The sequence below is a fragment of the Symphalangus syndactylus genome, chromosome 22 (genome assembly GCF_028878055.3).
Source record: "Symphalangus syndactylus isolate Jambi chromosome 22, NHGRI_mSymSyn1-v2.1_pri, whole genome shotgun sequence".
Taxonomy (NCBI): Eukaryota; Metazoa; Chordata; class Mammalia; order Primates; family Hylobatidae; genus Symphalangus; species Symphalangus syndactylus.
In genome coordinates this window covers 49,302,020-49,323,661 of record NC_072444.2, presented here as the reverse complement: position 1 = coordinate 49,323,661, position 21,642 = coordinate 49,302,020, and the positions used below count along the sequence as shown (strand labels likewise).

General features: G+C 46.8%; 1 long non-coding RNA gene and 3 pseudogenes across 1 annotated transcript; 1 reads left to right on the top strand and 3 right to left on the bottom strand.

The window, feature by feature from the left end:
- The first annotated feature begins 2,969 nt into the window (after positions 1-2,969).
- On the top strand, positions 2,970-5,263 carry LOC129472170 (putative oocyte-secreted protein 1 homolog; annotated as a pseudogene).
- A 2,028-nt stretch (positions 5,264-7,291) lies between these two features.
- On the bottom strand, positions 7,292-11,648 carry LOC134735599 (uncharacterized). The gene is made up of 2 exons (XR_010118846.1): positions 11,463-11,648; positions 7,292-11,334 (listed from the first exon to the last, which is right to left on the bottom strand). It is a non-coding gene; the product is annotated as an uncharacterized lncRNA (long non-coding RNA).
- Positions 11,649-18,018: 6,370 nt separating this feature from the next.
- LOC129471993 (nucleophosmin-like) lies at positions 18,019-21,642 on the bottom strand (annotated as a pseudogene).
- On the bottom strand, positions 18,208-18,321 carry LOC129472799 (uncharacterized; annotated as a pseudogene).

Genomic DNA, 21,642 nt, shown 5'->3' with positions numbered 1-21,642 from the left:
GGTGGAGGTTGCAGTGAGCTGAGATCATGCCACTGCACTCCAGACTGGGTGACTGAGACTCCATCTCAAAAAAAAACAACAACAAAAACCAGCTCTTATAATTCTTCATTAGCTACAATGTTCATTAGTTACGAGTTACATATTGTTTCCTCCATGGCAATATGAATTGCAATTTGTGAATTAAAAGCATTAGAATTTGAAAAAATTTTGGCTGGACGTGGTAGCTTATGCCTGTAATCCCCAGCACTTTGGGAGGCCGAGTGAGGCAGGCAGATCACCTGAGGTCTGGAGTTCGAGACCAGCCTGACCAACATGGTGAAACCCCTTCTCTACTAAAAAAATACAAAAATTAGCCTGGTGTGGTGGCACGTGCCTGTAGTCCCAGCTACTCAGGAGGCTGAGGCAGGAGAATCGCTTGAACTCAGGAGGCAGAGGTTGCAGTGAGCCAAGATCATGCCACTGTACTCCAGCCTGGGTGACAGAGTGAGACTCAGGCCGGGCGCGGTGGCTCAAGCCTGTAATCCCAGCACTTTGGGAGGCCGAGGCGGGCGGATCATGAGGTCAGGAGATCGAGACCATGGTGAAACCCCGTCTCTACTAAAAATACAAAAAAATTAGCCGGAGGCCGGGCGCGGTGGCTCACGCTTGTAATCCCAGCACTTTGGGAGGCCGAGGCGGGTGGATCACGAGGTCAGGAGATCGAGACCACGGTGAAACCCTGTCTCTACTAAAAATACAAAAAAATTAGCTGGGCGTGGTGGCGGGCGCCTGTAGTCCCAGCTACTTGGAGAGGCTGAGGCAGGAGAATAGCGTGAACCCGGGAGGCGGAGCTTGCAGTGAGCCGAGATTGCGCCACTGCACTCCAGCCTGGGCGACAGAGCGAGACTCCGTCTCAAAAAAAAAAAAAAAAAAAAAAAAAATAGACAGAGTGAGACTCAGTCTCAAAAAATAAATAAATAATAATAAATTTAAAAAAAAATTCAAAATTATCTGGGCATCCTGAATTTTATCTGACATGCCCTTTCATCAGATTGCTATATCCTTTGTCTTTTCTCGTTATGTTTGATCATGAAGGCCTTTCCCAACCATTTTATTTAGTATGGCTCCCCCACCCCCACTTCTCTCATAAATTGTTCTGGCCCTAGCATCAGCATACAGCATAGTTTCCTGTTTATTTGCTTAGTGTCTGTCTCCTTCAGTATGGAATGTAATCTTGTGGCGGGCACGGTGGCTAACACCTGTAATCCCAGCACTTTGGGAGGCTGAGGCGTGTGGATCATTCGAGGTCAGGAGTTCAACACCAGCCTGACCAACGTGGTGAAACCCCGTCTCTAATAAAAGTACAAAAAAATTAGTCCGGCATGGTGGCACAAGCCTGTAGTCACAGCTACTCAGAAGACTGATGCAGGAGAATTGCTGGAACCTGGGAGACAGAGGTTGCAGTGAGCTGAGATCGCACCATTGCACTCCAGCCTGGGCAATGGAGTGAGACTCCATCTCAAAAAAAATAATCTCGTGAGGGCAGGATTTTGATGCTGTGTTCACCACTGACTCCAAAATGGCACATAGCAGGCTCTCAGTAGATATCTGTTGAACAAATGGAAGCATAAATAAACAAGCAATGCTGTACTTGCTTTCTCCAGCACCGTGGGAGCAGATCCAGGAAGCAGACAGGAAAAGAAGGCTACAGCCCCTGCCCCCTGGTGGAGCTGGAAGAATCAATAATTTTCATTTATTTATTCATCTAATCTGCTTTGCACGCTCCCTATCTGCCAGGATCAGCTTGTTGCCAGGGATACTGGGTAAACAATCCCACAAGGTTCCTGTGGTCTGGAGGAAGAAACGGACATTAACGCACAATAGGGAGATGGCTACTTAATTATAGTGGTGAACTGTCAATGAAGGAAAAGCAAAAAAAAAAAAAAGTCTAATCTGGTATAGGGGTCAGGGAAGACTTCCTCAAGGAAGGGAAGTGGAGTTGAGGCCTGAGGCTGAGCATGAATTAACTGGAGGCAGAGCTCTGTGGATGGAGATGTCATTCCAAGCAGGAAGCCCAGTTAATGCAGGTACCTTGATAGAAGGAATGCCAGGGTGAGGAAAAAGGCCGAGTTACAGGCAGTTACTAGGAACCTTGTGGCCTGATTGGTTGCTGAGGAGGAAACAATAGCCAGCTCAGAGGGCCTTGTAGTTCAGGTGATACCCCGTTTCTGTGTCAGTTTATTTTTGCGTTGCTATGAAGAAATATCTGAGGCTGGGTAATTTATAAAGAAAAGAGGTTTAATTTGGCTCACGGATTCGTAGGCACCAGGAAGCATGGCGCTGGCATCTGTTCCTGGTGAAGCCTCAGGGAGCTTTCAATCATGGCGGAAGGTGAATGAGGAGCAGGTGTGTCACATGGTGAGAGTGGGACAGAGAGACAGAGAGAGAGACAGAGAGAGGGACAGAGAGAGTGCAAGAGAGAGCAAAAGAGGGAGGAGGAGCCAGGCTTCTTTAAACAGCCAGCTCTCATGTGAACTAACAGAGCAAGAACTCGCTCATCACCTTGGAGAGGACACCAAGCCATTCATGAGGGATCCGCCCCCAAGACCCAGACACTTCCCACCAGGCCCCACCTCCAACACTGGGAATCGCATTTCTTTTTCTTTGTTTTTTAATTTTTTACTTTAAGTTCTGGGATACATGTGCAGAACGTGCAGGTTTGTTACATAGGTATACATGTGCCATGGTGGTCTGCTGCACCTATCAACCTGTCATCTAGGTTTTAAGCCCCACATGCATTAGGTACTTGCCCTAATGCTCTCCCTCCCCTTGCTCCTCCCCACATAGGCCCTGGTGTGTGACATTCCTGTCCCTGTGTCCATGTGTTCTGATTGTTCAACTCCCACTTACGAGTGAGAACATGTGGTGTTTGGTTTTCTGTTCCTGTGTTAGTTTGCTGAGGATAATGGCTTCCAGCTTCATCCATGTCCCTGCAAAGGACATGAACTCATTCTTTTTTATGGCTGCATAGTATTCCATGTTGTATATTTGCCACATTTTCTTTATTAGTCCATTACTGATGGACATTTGGGTTGGTTCCAAGTCTTTGCTATTGTAAATACTGCTGCAATAAACATACATGTGCATGTGTCTTTTTTTCTGAGTCAGAGTCTTGCTCTGTCACCCAGGCTGGAGTGCAGTGGCAAGATCTCGGCTTGCTGCAACCTCCGCCTCCCAGGTTCAAGAAATTCTCCTGCCTCAGCCTCCCGAGTAGCTGGGATTACAAGCGTATGCCACCATACTCGGCTAATTTTTTGTATTTTTAGTAGAGAAGGGATTTTGCCATGTTGGCCAGGCTGGTCTCAAAACTCCCAACCTCATGATCTGCCTGCCTTGGCCTCCCAAAGTGCTGGGATTACAGGCGTGAGCCACAATGCCTGGCCATGTGTCTTTATAGTAGAATGATTTATATTCCTTTGAGTATATGCCCAATGGGAGGGAATCGCATTTCAACATGAGATTTGGAGGGGACACACATCTGAACCATATCACACAGCATATTCCCAACTCCAGCTCCCTCCTCTCCTCAAGAATGTAGAATGCCCATCACTCCCAGGATCAGCTACCTTGAGCCCCATCCTCTGTAACTCACTGAGATGCTATGAAGTGCCTGGTAGGTGCCACACTGTGCCACAGTCATGCTCCAAGACAGTGTGGAGTGAGGGCCAGAGGGCCAGGAGGCAGGATTCGTTTGGAGACATTGCCTTTCTTCAAACCTCAGTTTCCTCATAAATCAAATAAATGATTGCAGAAGATAAGCTCATATTAATTCCATTTCTAGAAAAAATCTGTGTTCCAAACAGTAGCACTGACTAATGGAAAGTACAACTGGCTGTTTCCCTTGAACAGTGGGTTTACTGTTGTTTTTCCAATTATAAAAGTAATAAGATTATTTGTAAACTATAGAAAAGTAGAAAAAGTTTCTTGAATGAGATTTGGTTTTCAATCAGGGCAAATAAAGACTTTTCTGGGGTTAAGAGGGCTCTTTCTTGTCCATTACTTTATACGGACCTGTACTGGGGACTGGTCAGCTGTTCAAGTACAATGCACCCAGTTTTGGTTCTGTGCCAGGATTAGGCCTACAATATTTCAGAATTCATATACAAACCCCAATAAAGTGTTAAAGGAGATGACTGCCCTATAACCTATGTTTTGCTGAATGTTTACTATGGGTTTTTTTTTTTACCATCCTCATGAGTGTGGTATTGTAACTTAAACTCTCCAGGAAATTCCTCTGCTTAAAACTAAAATCAAGTGTATCTCAAGAAACTCTACTGTCCCATCTGAAATGCCTCTGTTGTGTGTTGTCTGCAAAGGTGGAGTCTCCCTGTTTTGTTCAGGCTGGTCTAGAACTCCTGGGTTTAAGGAAATCTCCGTCCTCAGCCTCCTGTGTAGTGGGGACTATAGGCACCCACTATATGGCTGTGGTGGATATTATTATGCCAAATTCCAGTCAGCATCCTCTTTTAAATGAAGTTGAAAGGAGAGATGATGAAACTGGCAGTGTTACTCAATGGGAAATAAAGGTGGGAATACACATTGTGAATGAAGACACGGAAGTAACTTCTGCAATACAACCTTGTAAGAGTCTTAATGCTACACTCCTTTGTTTATCAAATGATGTACCTTTATTGTAAGGGAAGAAACTGGGCCATTCCCTCTGGTATTGAGAGGCAATTTGGAATCTCTGCCATTTCTTAGGACTGAGTATTTAATGTACTATTTTGTGGAAATCTGAGAGGCAGAAATGGGATTTAATGATCTCAACTGTCATCCACCTAAAAAACCTAATTTGCAATTTTAAATAAAATGGCATGTTGCCTTCTACTATTCTCTTTTTGTTTTTTGAGACGGAGTTTTGCTCTGTCACCCAGGCTGGAGTGCAGTGGCACGATCTTGGCTCACTGCAACCACTGCCTCCTGGGTTCAAGCAATTCTCTGCCTCAACCTCCTGGGTAGCTGGGATTACAGGCACACGCCACCATTCTAGGCTAATTTTTTTTTTTGAGACGGAGTCTTGCTCTGTTGCCCAGGCTGGAGTGCATTGGTGCAATCTCGGCTCACTGCAACCTCTGCCTCCTGGGTTTAAGTGATTCTCCTGCCTCAGCCTCCTGAGTAGCTGGGATTACAGGTGCGTGCCACCATGCCTGGCTAATTTTTGTATTTTTAGTAGAGACGGGGTTTCACCATGTTGGGCAGGCTGGTCTCAAACTCCTGACCTCAGGTGATCTGCCTGCCTCAGCCTCAGCCTCCCAAAGTGCTGGTGTGAGCCACGGCTCCCAGCCTACTATTCTCCTTTTAAAACAGGAACCGCCCTTGCATTTAATTTTATGAAGTCTGATTTATTTATTTATTTATTTATTTATTTATTTATTTATTTATTTACTTGGAGATGGGGTCTCCTTCTGTCACCCTGGCTGGAGTGTGGTGGTGTAATCTCAGCTCACTGCAATCTTTGCCTCCTGGGTTCAAGCGATTCTCCTGCCTCAGCCTCCCGAGTAGCTGGGACTAAAGGTACCTGCCACCACGACTGGTGAATTTTTGTATTTTTAGTAGGGATGGGGTTTCACCATGCTGGTCAGGCTGGTCAGGCTGGTCCACTATGTTAGCCAGGCTGGTTTCAAACTCCTGACCTCAGGTGATCTGCCTGCCTCGGCCTCCCAAAGTGCTGGGATTACAGATGTGAGCCACTGTGCCCAGCCAAAGTCTTATTTATGAACAAAGTTTGTACTATTAAAAAGTAGTCAGGTACGGTGGCTCACGCCTGTAATCCCAGCACTTTGCGGGACTGAGGCGGGTGGATTGCCTGAGGTCAGGAGTTCGAGACCAGCCTGGCCAACATAGTGAAACCCCATCTTTACTGAAAATACAAAAAATTAACTGGGTGTGATGGCGGGCACCTGTAATCCCAGCTACTAGGGAGGCTGAGGCAGGAGAATCGCTTGAACCTGGGAGGTGGAGGTTGTGGTAAGCCAAGATCTCACCATTGCACTCCAGCCTTGGCAACAAGAGCGAAACTCCGTCTCAAGCAAACAAACAAACAAAGTAGAAAAACAATAAAATTTTCTCTGTCTCATTATCCAAAGATAACTAGTATTAAAATGTCTCACTGTATACATTATTCTTTTTTTTTTTTTTTTTTGAGATGGAGTTTCACTCTTATTGCCCAGGCTGGAGTGCAATGGCACGATCTCAGCTTACTGCAACCTCCACCTCCCAGGTTCAAGTGATTCTCCTGCCTCAGCCTCCCGAGTAGCTGGGATTACAGGCATGTGCCACCACGACTGGCTAATTTTTTGTATTTTTAATAGAGACAGGGTTTCTCCATGCTGGTCAGGCTGGTCTCGAACTTCCAACCTCAGGTGATTGCCCCCGCCTCGGCCTCTCAAAGTGCTGGGATTACAGGCATGAGCCACCGCGCCCAGCCATACATTACTCTTGTTTTAACACAGCCATCATCGAACTCTATATTAAATACTGAGTTGAGTTGTTTTCATTTATTTCAACAATAATCATTTGGCTTTATTATAATGAGTTTTTCATGATTACAATTCACAGTATGATTCTCCTATAGTTGAGTGTTTTAGTATCATTTTTTAAACTTTTTTTTTTTTTTTTTTTTGAGACGGAGTCTCGCTCTGTCGCCCAGGCTGGAGTGCAGTGGCGCATTCTCGGCTCACTGCAAGCTCCGCCTCCCGGGTTCACGCCATTCTCCTGCCTCAGCCTCTCCGAGTAGCTGGGACTACAGGCGCCCGCCACCATGCCCGGCTAATTTTTTTTTTTTGTATTTTTAGTAGAGATGGGGTTTCACCGTGGTCTCGATCTCCTGACCTCGTGATCCGCCCACCTCGGCCTCCCAAAGTGCTGGGATTACAAGCGTGAGCCACCACGCCCAGGCTTTTACATTATTAATAATGTTGCAATTGGTATTTTGGTACAGAAAGCTTTTATTGTATTTAGAATTATTTCCTTAGGCTAGAGTCCCAGAACAAAGATCAAAAAGTACAAACATTTTTAAGGTTCCTGACACTTTAAAAATGACTTTCCAGCAGGGCACGGTGACTCATGACTATAATCCCAGCACTTCGGGAGTCCAGCAGTTTGAGACCTGCTTGGGCAACATAGCAAGAACCTGCCTCTATTATTTAAAAAAAAAAAAAAAAAAAAAGTTAAAAAGATTTAAAAAATTACTTCCCAAAAGCATTTGCTAGTATACATGCCCACCAGCAATATAAGTCTCTGTCTCTCGTAATTATTTTTTGAAAATATCTGCAATTTATTGGGGTGGAAGGTTTTTTGAGGTGGTGTCATATTTTGGGATGGTGTGTCCTGAGCCCCAACAGAACATATTCTGAATCCAAAACCTCAAAATTGGCTAAGACCCAAAATGTTGGTCATTTGCATTTGGCGGATTAAATGAAACAAATCACCTTTCCCCCACTGACAATTCCCCATCAGGGATCACCAAGGGCCAGAAAAAGGCCAGGGATTCTGGTAGATGTCTGGGGTACAGTGAGGTCATCGCAAATGGCTTTTTTCCGGGCTCTGTCACAACCTGGGAGAATATTCCTAGGGATGACAGAGTTGGGGAGGGCACACCCGATTCTGTTTCTTAACCTCCTTCAGGCACTGCAGGTAAGAACTGTGGTTTTGATCCGTAGATGACGTGATGATGAACATCTCCAGTGGAAGTGGGCAGTCTAGGCCGAGGCTCACTAGGGGAGAGAGGCAGGCCTGAGGGAAGGTGAGAGGCACCAATGTCAGCATGACAAGGGATACTCCTGTGTCGCAGCAAGGCTTGGCAAGTGCCTCCCACAGCAAAAGGCTTCTACAAAGCTGGCAGCATCCAAATGTCAGCATCAAACTTAAGCAAACAGAAAGAGATTATTTAATTCCCTTCAACTAATGTGTATCTATATGGGGGTGTACATATATATCTCCCTCAAAATGTTAAGAGGGGTTATTTCTGAATTTCTGAGATGATGAGTCATCTTTATATTCTTCTTTATACTTGTATATTATTTGTAAATTTCTAAAATAAACAACTACCATTTTCAAATTGAAAACATCCAAACTCCATAAATCATTGTTAAAATACTTTAAGTGAAAACTCAATTGGAAGGAAATTCTAGTTAAATATGGCAGATGGAACATCAGAATTTATTTCTTCTTCCTACTTGAAACATCACTAATGTTAACAAAAGTATTAAAGCAGGCATAAATCCAAAAGACAAATAAACAGGAGAAAGAAGATGACAATAGCTTGGAGATGTCCACAAAGTAGAGGAAGCCAAAAAGCAAGGGACAGAGAACTAGCACTACACAGAGAAAGCCGCCGCTGGCCAGGAGCTGTGGCTCACGCCTGTAATCCCAGCACTTTGGGAGGCCGAGGCGGGTGGATCACAAGGTCAGGAGTTCAAGACCAGCCCAGCCAACATGGTGAAACCCCATCTCTACTAAAAATAACAAAAATTAGCTGGGTGTTGTGGCATGCACTTGTAATCCCAACTACTTGGGAGGCTGAGGCAGGAGAATTGCTTGAAGCTGGGAGGTGGAGGATGTAGTGAGCCGAGATCGTGCCACTGCACTCCAGCCTGGGCAATAGAGCAAGACCCTGTCTGTGGTGGGGGAGTGGCAGGGAAGAGAAAGCTGTTCCTTATGGCTGCTGCAGGGCCTGGAGGTCGAGGAGTCCAATGGGAAGGAACAGGCACAGGGGAGGGCAGGATGGGGCTAACAGCAGGACTGCTTGTTAGTCTGTTTAGAAGCAGACTGTGCCCCATAGAACAGGGCCTGACCCATCTAGATGCTTAATAAACATTTGTTAATGGATGGGTGAAAGGGTAAAGGAATGGCCTTCCAGTTGGAACTGAGGCCTCTCTGGTTGTCCTGTTAAGAGGGCACATCAGAAGAACCTTTCCACATTGAGATATTGAATCTGTGCCCCCAGGGCCGAGGCCACATTATGGCACTGGCACTCAAGGGCTAAATGCACACGCACTCGTGTTCAGTGTCAAGCCTCCCTTGGTGTGGCTGCTGCTGCCTCCTGCCCTCGGCCCATAGGAAGAGCCCAAGGAAATGGCTGGGACAGAGGGAAGAGGAACAGCTGGGGCTGGGAAGCAAGGATGAAACTTGGCTTGCTGCTCCTTCAGTGCAGACCTCTGCAGGTGACCCTGTTCCTAAGCCCAATTGCACAGGGGCCTTGAGCATCTGTGGACGGGACACCACGGAAGCACTCACACCCCTCTCCTTTCCTGCTGGAGGATTGACCTCCCTCTCCCAAGCCAGGCTTCCCTGCCTTCAATGATCTGGACCAGCACTGCACCAGCCACTTGCCCTGGGGAGGGGATTGTTTCACAGGCCCTTGACACCTAACAGCCAGTCCTGCTCCCACCTAGGGGGACCCACATTTATCAAATCCTGTCTTTAATTTACACTGGTTGCATTCTCTCTGCCAGCCTGTGAGGAAAAACCATTTTCCCAGTCTGAGGAAATGGAGGCTCCGATAAGCTAAATAACAACCCCCAGTCCAGTCTCTGCACCTGGGCCTGGCAAAGATTCCTCCGAGAGCTTTCCAGATTCCACACTTGCTGACTGTGGCTTCCTCTATGCGGGGCACTGGCTAGCCCTGGGGACACTCAAAGGTAAATGGGCCTTGTTTTTTCCTTCCAGGAGTTTACTTATCTTAGAAGAGATCGGAAAGTAGCCAAGTGGCTACAGAGCACGAGTCAGAATAGGGTCACTGTCGTAGGAGCACAAAGGACAGAGAGAAATTCAGGTAGGGCTGGCAGGAAGAGTTCAGGGCCCTTTCTAAGGAAGGAGGACTTATGCTGACTCTTGGGAGAAAGAAGGGCTCTCCAAGCAGTTTGGCAAGGAAGTCCATCCGGTACAGGGGGACACACATCAGTCATGGTCAGCTGGGACAAGCTGGAGGGCAGCCTCAGAGGCTAAGGGCTGGTAGGGCAGGGGCTGAACCTTAGACAGCTTCCCTGGCAGCACTTGTAGGCCAGCTTCCAGGAGGCAGAGTCTGGGCAGGAATGCCTGAGGATGAAAAGGTATTGGAACAGAAACCAGAGGTGGGCAGTGGGAACAGAGAGGAAGACCAACAGGAAGGACACTGCTGAGGGAAAGACAGAGGACTGTGGACAGGCAGAGGGCAGGGGAGAGAGGCCCAAAGGATGCCCTGCCGTCGGGCCACCAGGAGACAAGAGGCACCCTATCCTTTTCTGTAGTGGATGGGTTTTAAAGCTCTATGTGCTAATTTCCTATCCAAAAATCCTTTTAAAAAATAGATCATAATCCCAGCACTTTGGGAGGCCGAGGTGGATGGATCACCTGAGGTCAGGAGTTCGAGACCAGCCTAGCCAACATGATGAAACCCTGTCTCTACTAAAAATACAAAAATTAGCCGGCCATGGTAGCACACACCTGTAATCTCAGCTACTCAGGAGGCTAAGGCAGGAGAATTCTTGAACCGAAGAGGCGGCGGTTGCAGTGAGCCAAGATTGTGCCACTGCACTCCAGCCTGGGAGACACAGCAAGACTCCATCTGGAAAAAAAAAAATAGACCAATGAGTGGATAAACAAAATGTGGTATATACATACAATGGAATATTATTCAGCCTGAAAAAGCAAGGAGATTCTGACACGTGCTACTACACGGATGAACGTTATGAACATTGTGATAAATGAGATAAGCCAGACACAAAAGGACACATCCTGTATGATTCCACTTACATGAGGTCCCTAGAGTAGTCAAATTTGTAGTGATAGAAAGTAAAATGGTGGTTGCCAGGGCCTGAGAGGAGAGGGGAACAGGAAGTGAGTGTTTAATGGGCGCAGAGTTTCAGCTAGAGAGTGTGAAAAAGTTCTGTGGATGGGTGGTGGTGATGGCTGCACAACAATGTGAATGTACTTAATGCCACTCAACTGCACACTTAAAAATGGTTAAGATGCTACATTTTAGGCTGGGTGTGGTGGCTTGTGCCTATAATCCCTGCACTTTGGGAGGCTGAGGCAGGCGGGTAGCTTGAGCTTAGGAGTTCAAAACCAGCCTGGGTCCAGGCACAATAACTCATGCCTGTAATCCCAGCACTTTGGGAGGCCGAGGCAGGTAGGAGTTCGAGACCATGCTGGCCAACATGGTGAAACCCCGTCTCTAATAAAAATACAAAAATCGGCCGGGCGTGGTGGTGGGCACCTGTAATTCCAGCTACTCTGGAGGCTGAGGCAGGAGAATTGCTTGAATCCAGGAGGCAGAGGTTGCAGTGAGCCAAGATCGTGCCATTTCACTCTAGCCTGGGAGAAAGAGCGAGACTGTCTCAAAACAAACAAACAAACAAACAAACCCCACCAACCTGGGTAACATGGTGAAACCTTGTCTCTACAAAGAAATACAAAAATCAGCTGGGCGTGGTGGTATGCACCTGTAGTCTCAGCTACTTCAGAGGCTGAGGTGGGAGGATGGTTTGAGTCCTGGAGGTGGAGGCTGCAGTGAGCCAAGATGGTTCCACTGTACTCCAGCCTTGGCAACAGAGTGAGACCCTGTCTCAAAAAAATATACATTTTAGGTATATTTACCACACACACACATACAAATAGGCCAGTGCAAGATGAGCCAGAAGAGAGCTGCTTTGTTCAGCCTGAATGACTATGAGTGATGATGCCATCCACCCAGACAGGAAGCAGACCGGGTGAGCAGGTTTGTGGGGAGATATGAGGTCAGCTCTCAGAGGTGACAATGCTCCTAATGATCAAACCCTCAGGAGAGGCCCACTGTGCCCGCATGGGAGGTGATTTGCCCCCACCTCCCTCGGCCTCGCAAGGCGAAGGCTCTTGCTTTCATTTCACAGGGGAGCTAACGGTGTTTAGCCAGTATGACCCAGATTTGTCCAGCCCACTATGCCCGTCTGGGTTCGGGTGCTGAGGGCCATTCCTTGTGATGCGGCCAGCAAGCAAGGGGCGACCTGGAGCTGAGAGAGCAGATGAGAGTCAGAGAAGCTGCAGCATTTCCTGCACTGAGATCCTGGTAAAGCCACAGGCATGGCTTGGCCCCCGCAGGAAGGAAGCAAGAGGGAGAGAAGGGGGAAGCCCTACGTGTAAGACACTCCCTCTACTGAGTCCTGCCGATCACAGCAGCTCCTCCTGGAGAAATGTCCCCCCCAGTGTCCCCAAGTTAAGACCTCAGCCTTGCTCAGCACCTGCCCAGCAGCTGATGCTAGGACCTCTGCCAAGCTTGAGGAAAGGAGCCAGCTCAAAGTGACTGATTCTAAATCAGGCTGGCTCCATGGATCCGGATCAACGCCCTGGACCGCACCTGGCAGTGAGGAACCAGTGGGAGGAGAGGTACATGCTGGACTCCACTGGACAGCACGTAGTCTCTCGGCAGAAGCAAAGACACCAGCCTTGCACCGAGCCAGCCCAGCCAGGGAAGAGTGGAGAGGAGGCAAGGCTGGGGGCTGGTGGGTGACTGTGTAATTCCCAAGCCAGGTGAAAATCTGTTTTGAGGAGGAGGTCACCTCCCAGCTCCAAATAATAGAAGCATCCAGAAGGAAATAACCAGAGGCTTCTGCCAATTGATCTGGAGACTGGGAAAAGGTCCCACAGTTATTAATAACCTCCGCGTTCTGGGAACTGATTTCATGCACCAGACAAAGGGATTAAAAAGTTGCTGGTGAAGGCAAAGTGGTTTCAGCCAAAGCTCTCCTTTCTGTCTCCCAATAAATGAGCATTTTTCTCCACAGGAACCCTTAGAGCTGATAGGCCCTTTGACAAATCTGGTGAGCTGGGAGCTGTGTGGCTGATTGGCATATTTTGATAACCACTCTGTGGTCGTGAAGTACTTTCTTCCGGCAACCCCCATTTCACTCGTTCTGAGTATGGGGGTGAAAACAATTGCTTCTGTAGCTTCTGAAAAAAAGCTGAGGATGGAGCCCACTCCTGGCCTGAGCCCTTAGCAGCATGTCCTATAGGAATCCTGGGAGACAGACACTATATTAATTAATCCTTCAAAGTTAATGCAATGAACTTCAACTTGTACAACAGAGTTGTGGTGATGCTATTACACAGCTGCCCTTTCACAGGTATTGGGCCCACTCAGTAAGAGGATACAAATAAATAGGTTAAGATCTGAGAGACTGTTAGAGAGACAGCTTCCTGTAGAGACAGTATTAGAAACCACACCACAGTCAGGGCTGGGCACAGTGGCTCATGCCTGTAATCCCAGCACTTTGGGAGGCCAAGGCTGGCGGATCATGAGGTCAGGAGTTGAAGACTAGCCTAGCCAACATGGCGAAACCCCGTCTCTACTAAAAAAAATACAAAAATTAGCTGGGTGAGGTGGCGGGTTCCTGTAATCCCAGCTACTCAAGAGGCTGAGGCAGGAGAATCACTTGAATCTGGGAGGCAGAGGTTGCAGAGAGCCAAGATTTTGCCATTGCCCTCCAGCCTGGGCGACAAGAGACAAGAGCAAGACTCTGTCTCAAAAAAAAAAAAAAAAAAAAAGAAACCACAGTCAGCACGGTCAGTTTGCTCACTTACTAAACTATGAGCAACTTGAAGGAAGGGTAAATGTCTCACCCATATCCATACCCATATCTGATAGTGCCCATCAAGATTAGCTGCTCTGTAAATTAATAATAATTGAATGCTGTTGTGACATGGTGTTATTTCAAAAGACAACCAGCCACTACTTACAACTCCATTCCTGTGATAATTTATTTTCTGGTCTCAGCCAAGGAGATAAGAACTGAAACTGCCTTTGCAAAATTATGACTGAGACAGTGAAAGAGATCTAACTTCACCAACTCCATCTTGCTTCTAACCTCTAAGCTATCCTTGTTCTTTCCTGGGCATAGGCTAAACTAACTTTGGGAGAAACTTAGTTTATAGTTTAAACAAAGATGGTAACAGCCCTTTCCCAAGCTGACCTCCTTCTTGCCTGAGGACTAGATTGCCTTTGTAGTACTAACACTAGCTACAAGATTAGAAATTGTGGTTTAGGAGTCGTGCAGCTGGAGGCTACAAGATTCTGACCCTCCCTACACTGCTCCTAAGATCAGTGCCTGAGATATTCTTCAAACCTTGCATTTGATGGATCAGCTGGCACCACCCAGATCAATAAACTGGCTCATCTGATCTTGTGGCCCCCACTCATGAACTGACTCAGCACAAGAAGGCAGCTTCGACTCCCTATGATTTCATCTCTGACCTGACCAATCAGCACTTTTGGCTCACCGGCTTCCCCTCACCCACCAAATTATCTTTAAAAGCTCTGCATCCCAGATGCCGGGCACGGTGGCTCACGCCTGTAATCCCAGCACTTTGGGAAGCCGAGGCGGGCGGGTCACGAGGTCAGGAGATCGAGACCATCCTGGCTAACACGGTGAAACCCTGTCTCTACTAAAAAACAGAAAAAATGCCAGGCGCGGTGGCTCAAGCCTGTAATCCCAGCACTTTGGGAGGCTGGGGTGAGCGGATCACAAGGTCAGGAGATCGAGACCATCCTGGCTAACATGGTGAAACCCCGTCTCTACTAAAAAATAGAAAAGGCTGGCGTGGTGGCAGGCGCCTGTAGTCCCAGGTACCTGGGAGGTTGAGGCAGGAGAATGGCGTGAACCCAGGAGGCAGAGCTTGCAGTGAGCCGAGATTGGGCCTCTGCACTCCAGCCTGGGCAATAGCAAGACACCGTCTCAAAAAAAAAAAAAAAAAAGCTCTGCTCCCCGAATGCTTGGAGAGACTGATTTGAGTAATAATAAATCTCCAGTCTCCCACACAGCCAGCTCTGCGTAAATTACTCTTTCTCTACTGCAATTCCCCTGTCTTGATGAATAGGCTCTGTCTAGGCAGTGGGCAAGGTGAACCTCCTGGGTGGTTACAGAACTGTCTCTTGTCTTTGTTCCTACCAGTTCCCATTGTTGGGATCCCCAGTCCCCAAGCACAGTCAGTGGCAGATCTTTGCCAGGCTCCGTGACTCACTCACAGCCCAACACTGGTCAAGTTCACGGTTCGTCTGTGCACTCAGCACATGCAAAGGTCAATTCTTCTTTCCTATCCCTCTTCCTGCAGCCCCTGTGTCTACTGATATAAATGTTGACCAGAGGTTTTCTAACTCCCTCTCAAAGCCTCCCACCTAAATTACTGTAAAAGATGCTTAACTGGCCTTTGGTCCCTTTCAACCTATTTTCCTTTCCCCAGTGAGAGTGCTTTTTTTGTTGTTTCTTTCTTTTTTTTTAAGACTGAGTCTCGCTCTGTTGCCCAGGCTGGAGTGCAGTGGCGCAATCTTGGCTCACTGCAACCTCCGCCTCCCAGGTTCAAGCGATTCTCCTGCCTCAGCCTCCCGAGTAGCTGGGACCACAGGCATGTGCCACCATGCACGGCTGATTTTTGTATTTTTAGTAGAGACGGGGTTTCTCCATGTTGGCCAGGGTAGTATCGAACTCCTGACCTGAAGCGATCTGCCTGCCTCGGCCTTCCAAAGTGTTGGGATTACAGGTGTGAGCTACCGCACCTGGCCTGACAGTGCTTTTATTCAAACACAATTGGGTTTTAATTCAGCCTCTTGAATAGCTAGGGCTATGGGCACATGCCACCAGGCCTGGCTTCTAGGAGATTCTTATAAACATACCAGCTGGGCGCAGTGGCTCATGCCTATAATCCCAGCACTTTGGGAGGCTGAGGCAGGCGGATCACCTGAGGTTGGGAGTTCAAGACCAGCCTGACCAACATGGAGAAACCCCGTCTCTACTAAAAATACAAAATTAGCCGGGCATGGTGGCACATGCCTGTAATCCCAGCTACTTGGGAGGCTGAGGCAGGAGAATCACTTGATCCCAGGAGGTGGAGGCTGCGGTGAGCCGAGATGGCACCATTGCACTCCAGCCTGGGCAACAAGAACGAAACTCCGTCTTTAAAAAAAAAAAAAGTAAACATACCTATGACCTAGTATTTCACTCCTGAGTTATCTACTCACAAGAAATGGAAACGTTCACAAAAAAACTTGTACTTGTCTTTCACAAAAGTTTCATTTCTAATAGCCAACCACTGGAAACAATCCAAATGCTCATCAATTGGTGAACAAATTGTAGTAATTGATACAGTGGAACACTGCTTAGAAATTTTAAAAAATGAATTACTGATACATGTGACATAGATGAATCTCTAAAGCATTATGCTAAATGACAGAAACTAGACACAGAACACCACATACTGTATTTACAAGAAAGAACAGAAAGGCAGAACCGTTGTTTCAGAAAGCCGATCAGTGGCCACCTGGAGCTGGGAATGGGGGAAGGGGCTTGATTGCAAAGGGGCAAGAGTGATGGTTGGAGTAATGGTGGTTTTACAACTGTATGGATTTGTTGAAACCCATTGAATATTTTATTTAAAATTGGTAAACTTTACTGTTTGTAAATTATACTTAAATAAAGTTGATTTAAAAAATAAATAGGCTGGGGTGCAGTGGCTCACGCCTGTAATCCCAGCACTTTGGGAGGCCAAGGCGGGCAGATCACAAGGTTAGGAGATCGAGACCATCCTGGTTAACACAGTGAAATCCTGTCTCTACTAAAAATACAAAAAAAAAAAATTAGCCAGGCATGGTGGCAGGCGCCTGTAGTCCCAGCTGCTCGGGAGGCTGAGGCAGGAGAATAGCATGAACCCGGGAGGCGGAGTTTGCAGTGAGCTGAGATGGCACCACTGCACTCCAGCCTGGGCAACAGTTCGAGACTCTGTCTCAAAAAAATAAATAAGTAAATAAATAAATAGGCTGGGCATGGTGGCTCACTCCTGTAATCTCAGCACTTTAGGAGGCCAAGGCAGGCACTTGAGGTCAGGAGTTAGAGACCAGCCTGGCCAACATGACAAAATCCTGTCTCTACTAAAAGTACAAAAATTTTACAGGCATGGTGGCGGGCGCCTGTAATCCCAGCTACTGGGAAAGCTGTGGCCGGAACTGCTTGAACCTGGGAGGAGGAGGTTGCAGTGAGCAGAGATCACGCCATTGCACTCTAGCCTGGGTGACAGAGAGAGACTCCATCTCAAAAATAAATAAAGTAAATAAAGCCATATAATAGTGAAAAAAACCCACCGTGTGGAAAAAGATTAAAGAAGTGATAGAGAATTCACAGTGCGGAGGCTTAAGACAGGGCGCTCTGGAGGAATCAACTTCCATCCATCCAGGGGCTGTGTTTGGTTCAGGAGAGGTAGCCTGGCGGATTGTTCTTAGGCTGTGGTTCTTAAACTTTGGTTGCCATCAGGACAGTTTGGGAACTTGGGAAAAAAACAAAGGTCCAGGCCCTATCCTGCTGCCACGAGCCTGGCCTCTGTGTTCTTGTCAGGCTCTTTCTTAGGCCATGACCACATTGGATTTCCCTGGGTTCCTCTAACTCACACTGCTAGTTCCTCCCCAGAGCTTGGTGTGCATTCTTTCTCTTCCTAGAAGGCTTGGGCACTTTCCTGCTGCTGGGGTTGGGTTAAGTCCCCTTATCATGTGTCCCTGGCTTACTGCGCCTGCTTCCCATAGCACACAACTTATAATCCCTTGTTTGGCATCTGCCTTCCTCGTGGGATAGTAAGCGCTATAAGGACAGGGCCCAGGTCACCAATGTGTGGAACGGTGCCTGACACACTGTTAATTTATCTGTTCTCTGACCACGGTCCTGAAGAGATGCCCAGGAGGATTGAGGAGATTGAGGTCAAGATCGTGGCCCAGTGTGTGGAGCTCCAAGCCAGCTCTTCCCCTTTCAAAACCAGAAAAGCCTCAAGTTTAGATTGCTCTAGGAGATTCATCTCCATTACCATACAGGTGGGTAATGAGTTTCCCTCGTAAACTAAGCTTTTTTTTTTTTTCTTTTCTTGTTATTTATTTTTTTTTTTTTTGAGACGGAGTCTTGCTCTGTCACCCAGGCTGGAGTGCAGTGGCACAATCTCGGCTCACTGCAAACACCGCCTCCCGGGTTCATGCCATTCTCCTGCCTCAGCCTCTCCGAGTAGCTGGGACTACAGGCGCCCGCCACCACGCCCGGCTAATTTTTTGTATTTTTAGTAGAGACGGGGTTTCACCGTGGTCTCGATCTCCTGACCTCGTGATCCGCCCGCCTCGGCCTCCCAAAGTGCTGGGATTACAAGCGTGAGCCACCGCGCCCGGCCTCTTTTCTTGTTATTTAATTTTCACATCAGAGATGTAATGTGCCAAGGTAGTAACAAGGTTTGAGGGAGGCATATCTCACACGAGTGTGAAAACTCAAAAGATCTAAACTAAGTTTTGAAACAAATCCACAAGTGGGTTTTTCCTCCACAGGGTAAGATTTTCTCCCATGTTTTGACCTGGGTGCATGGGCATTGCCTTCCCTGCCTGTGGCCTTCAAAAGACCATGGGTGCGAAGTCCAAGCTCTGACTCTTCTGCCTATTATTCTCTGTCAAATGAGGGGCCAAAATTAAAACTACAATGAGGTATCACTAAACACCCACTAGAGTGGCTAAAATTGAAAATTCTGACTATACAAAATATTGGCAAGGATGTAGAGCAACTGGGACTCCCATACATTGCTGTTGGAAATAGTTTGGCAGGTTCCTATAAAGTTAGAATAAATTTATCATATAACCCAGAGATCCAACTTGTACGTATTTATCCAAGAGAAATAAAAACATATGTTCATTCAAAGCCTCGTACATGTTTATAAGTGCTTTATTAATAATAGCATAAAACTGGAAGCAATTAAAACGTCTATCAGCTGGTGAATGGACAAACTGTGCTTCCTTCACCCAGCAATAAAAAGAACTACTGATACATGGATGATCTCAAAATGCTTATGGTCTGTGAAACAGAGAAAAATGAGTCCATGCTATATGATTCCATTCATATGAAATTATAGAAAAGTTTAGCCAGGCGTGATGGCAGACACCTGTAGTCCCAGCTCCTTGGGAGGCTGGGGCAGGAGAATCACTGGAACTCAGGAAAGGGGAGGTTGCAGTGAGCTGAGATCGTGCCACTGCACTCCAGCCTGGGTGGCAGAGTGAGACTCCATCTCAAAAAAAAAAAAAAAAAAAAAAAAGGAAATTATAGAAAAGACAAACTATAGGGTCAGAAATGAGATCAGTCATAGCCTGGAACCAGGGGTTGTGGGAGGAGATTGGCCACAAAGGAGCACGAGGGAACTTTGGGGTGATGGAATTATTCTGCATTTTGATTGTGGGGCTGGTTGCACAAGTGTATGTATTTGTCAAAACTCATTCAACAGCTGGACATGGTGGGCTCACACCCGTAATCCCAGTGCTTTGAGAGGCTGAGGTGCAATAAACTGACATTAAAGTCTGTTTTGGACCAGGCGCCGTGGCTCACGCCTGTAATTCCAGCACTTTGGGAGGCCAAGGGGGGCAGATCACCTAGGTCAGGAGTTTGAGACCAGCCTGGCCAATGTGGTGAAACCCCATCTCTACTAAAAGTACAAAAGTTAGCCGGGCATGGTGGCATATGCCTGTAGTCCCAGCTACTTGGGAGGCTGAGGCAGAATTGCTCGAACCGGGGAGGCAGAGGTTGCAGTGAGCTGAGATCACACCATTGCACTCCAACCTGGCGACAGAGTGAGACTTCGTCTCAAAAAAAAAAAAAAAACTGTTTTGTTTTTAAGGCCTACTTCAATGCAAGCAGAACAAGTTTTTAATCTCTGAAAACATGGCTTTTGAAAGGAAAAAATAAAAACTCTGCCACTGGGCTTGTGTTACCTGCTTAAAGGATCTGGTGGCTGAATGAAGGTCATTATATCATCAGAGAAAGCCCTCACTTCCTGACACATGTAGCATCTGTGAGGAACAATTAATTGCAACCCTATACCCCCTGCACAAGTGATTTTTATGGTCTCACAACCCCAGGTTGTTAAAATGAAAGGTCAACATCCCTGCTGGTTTGTGGGAAATTCTTCACAGACACATACCTGCCTGGTAATTTGTTGGTCATTTTTCCATTCAGCAGGCAGCTGTGGGTAACGTTTAACCAGGAAAAGAGAGGCTAAATTATGCAAGACATTTACAACGTAAAGAGGGGAGAAACTTCCCTCTGGTCACACTGGGGGTGGCAAGAGTACGTATGGACTTTCTCGCATTTTACCAGCAAAACAGGTGCCAAACATCCCCCATGGGCTTCCGAGAGCCCCTGCTCTCAGCTTGCTGAGACTTTTGCAAACTGTTTGAAGGCTTCAAAACACCTGCTAACAGGAAGACAAAAGAGTGAAGTTTCTATTTTCTGACTTCATCAGGATGACAGGAATGTTCTTGAGTCCACTGCAGCCCCTCCCTGTGACCACGTCAGCAGGGCGGGAGCAGGGGTGGCGCTGGCAGCGGGCCTCTTCCCACCACGGCTCTTGAGCCCATCTCTGACGGTGTCATTCCCAGCTATTCGTTATACGTCTTTCCTCTTAAACCTACAATTGTTTCAAATCTGCCAGTTTATCTTTTTTTTTCTGTTTTCTTTCCTTTCTTTTTCTCTTTTCTTTTTTTTTAATTCATTCAAATATTTATTGAGCAGCTAAGGAGATACAAAGGCGACTTAAAACATTGTCAGAGGTGAGGCAAATGCACAATTAATAGAAAGGAAAGGGCAAGGTTCACTGAATCACTGCAGTCGGAAGAAAGTGCTTTAGGGAACCAAGCACGAGATTATTTCCAGCCTGAAGAGGCATGGGTGGCAAATCAGAAAAGGGGATTGAGATTAAAATAGGACTTCAGTCTGGATTGTTGATGACACTCAGTATGGACTATATTTGTCTCTCCTTTTCCTTTCTCCCCATCTTTGGGCTTAATTTACCAGTAGTGCCCAGGACTGTTCAATGCGCTTTTTCTATCCCTGCTTGCATTTTTGCTTTAATGTCTTCTATGGAACTAGGTCCTTTCGGTGTTTTAGGAGTTTTTTCCTGTTTTTTTGAAGGAGTCTTGTCCTTTTGATCTTGGTGTTGATGGTTTTTTGTCTTTTCCATTCTGATTTGACTTTTGTGCATTTTTGGCTGGAGTATCTCGTATAGATTTCTTCACCGGTGCTTTTTCTTCAGCTTCCCCATCATCAAAATCGTCATCATCATCATCATCATCTTCATCTTCATCAGCAGCAACTTTTACTTTTTTCTGTGGAATCTTGCTACCACCTCCACGGGCTGACCACTTTCCAGATACACTTAAGAGTTTCACATCCTCCTCCTCTTCATCTTCTGACTCTGCATCTTCCTCCACAGCTACTAAGTGCTGTCCACTAATATGCATTGGCCCTGAACCACACTTCAACCGTAAGACCACTGGTGGTGTGATTTCAAAGCCCCCAAGGGAATTCTTTGGCTGTACAGACATTTTCAAAGTTGCCAGTGTTACTTTAATTGGACTGCCTTTGTAATTCATTGCCTCTGCTTCAACAATGTGCAATTCATCCTTTGCATCAGCCCCTAAACTGGGAGAACAGCCGTGCAGGATGGAATCACACCAGGTTTTTTTTTTTTTTTTTTTGAGATGGTGTTTTGCTCTTGTTGCCCAGGCTGGAGTGTAATGGCACGATCTCGGCTCACTGCAACTTCCGCCTCCCGGATTCAAACAATTCTCCTGCCTCAGCCTCCTGAGTAGCTGGG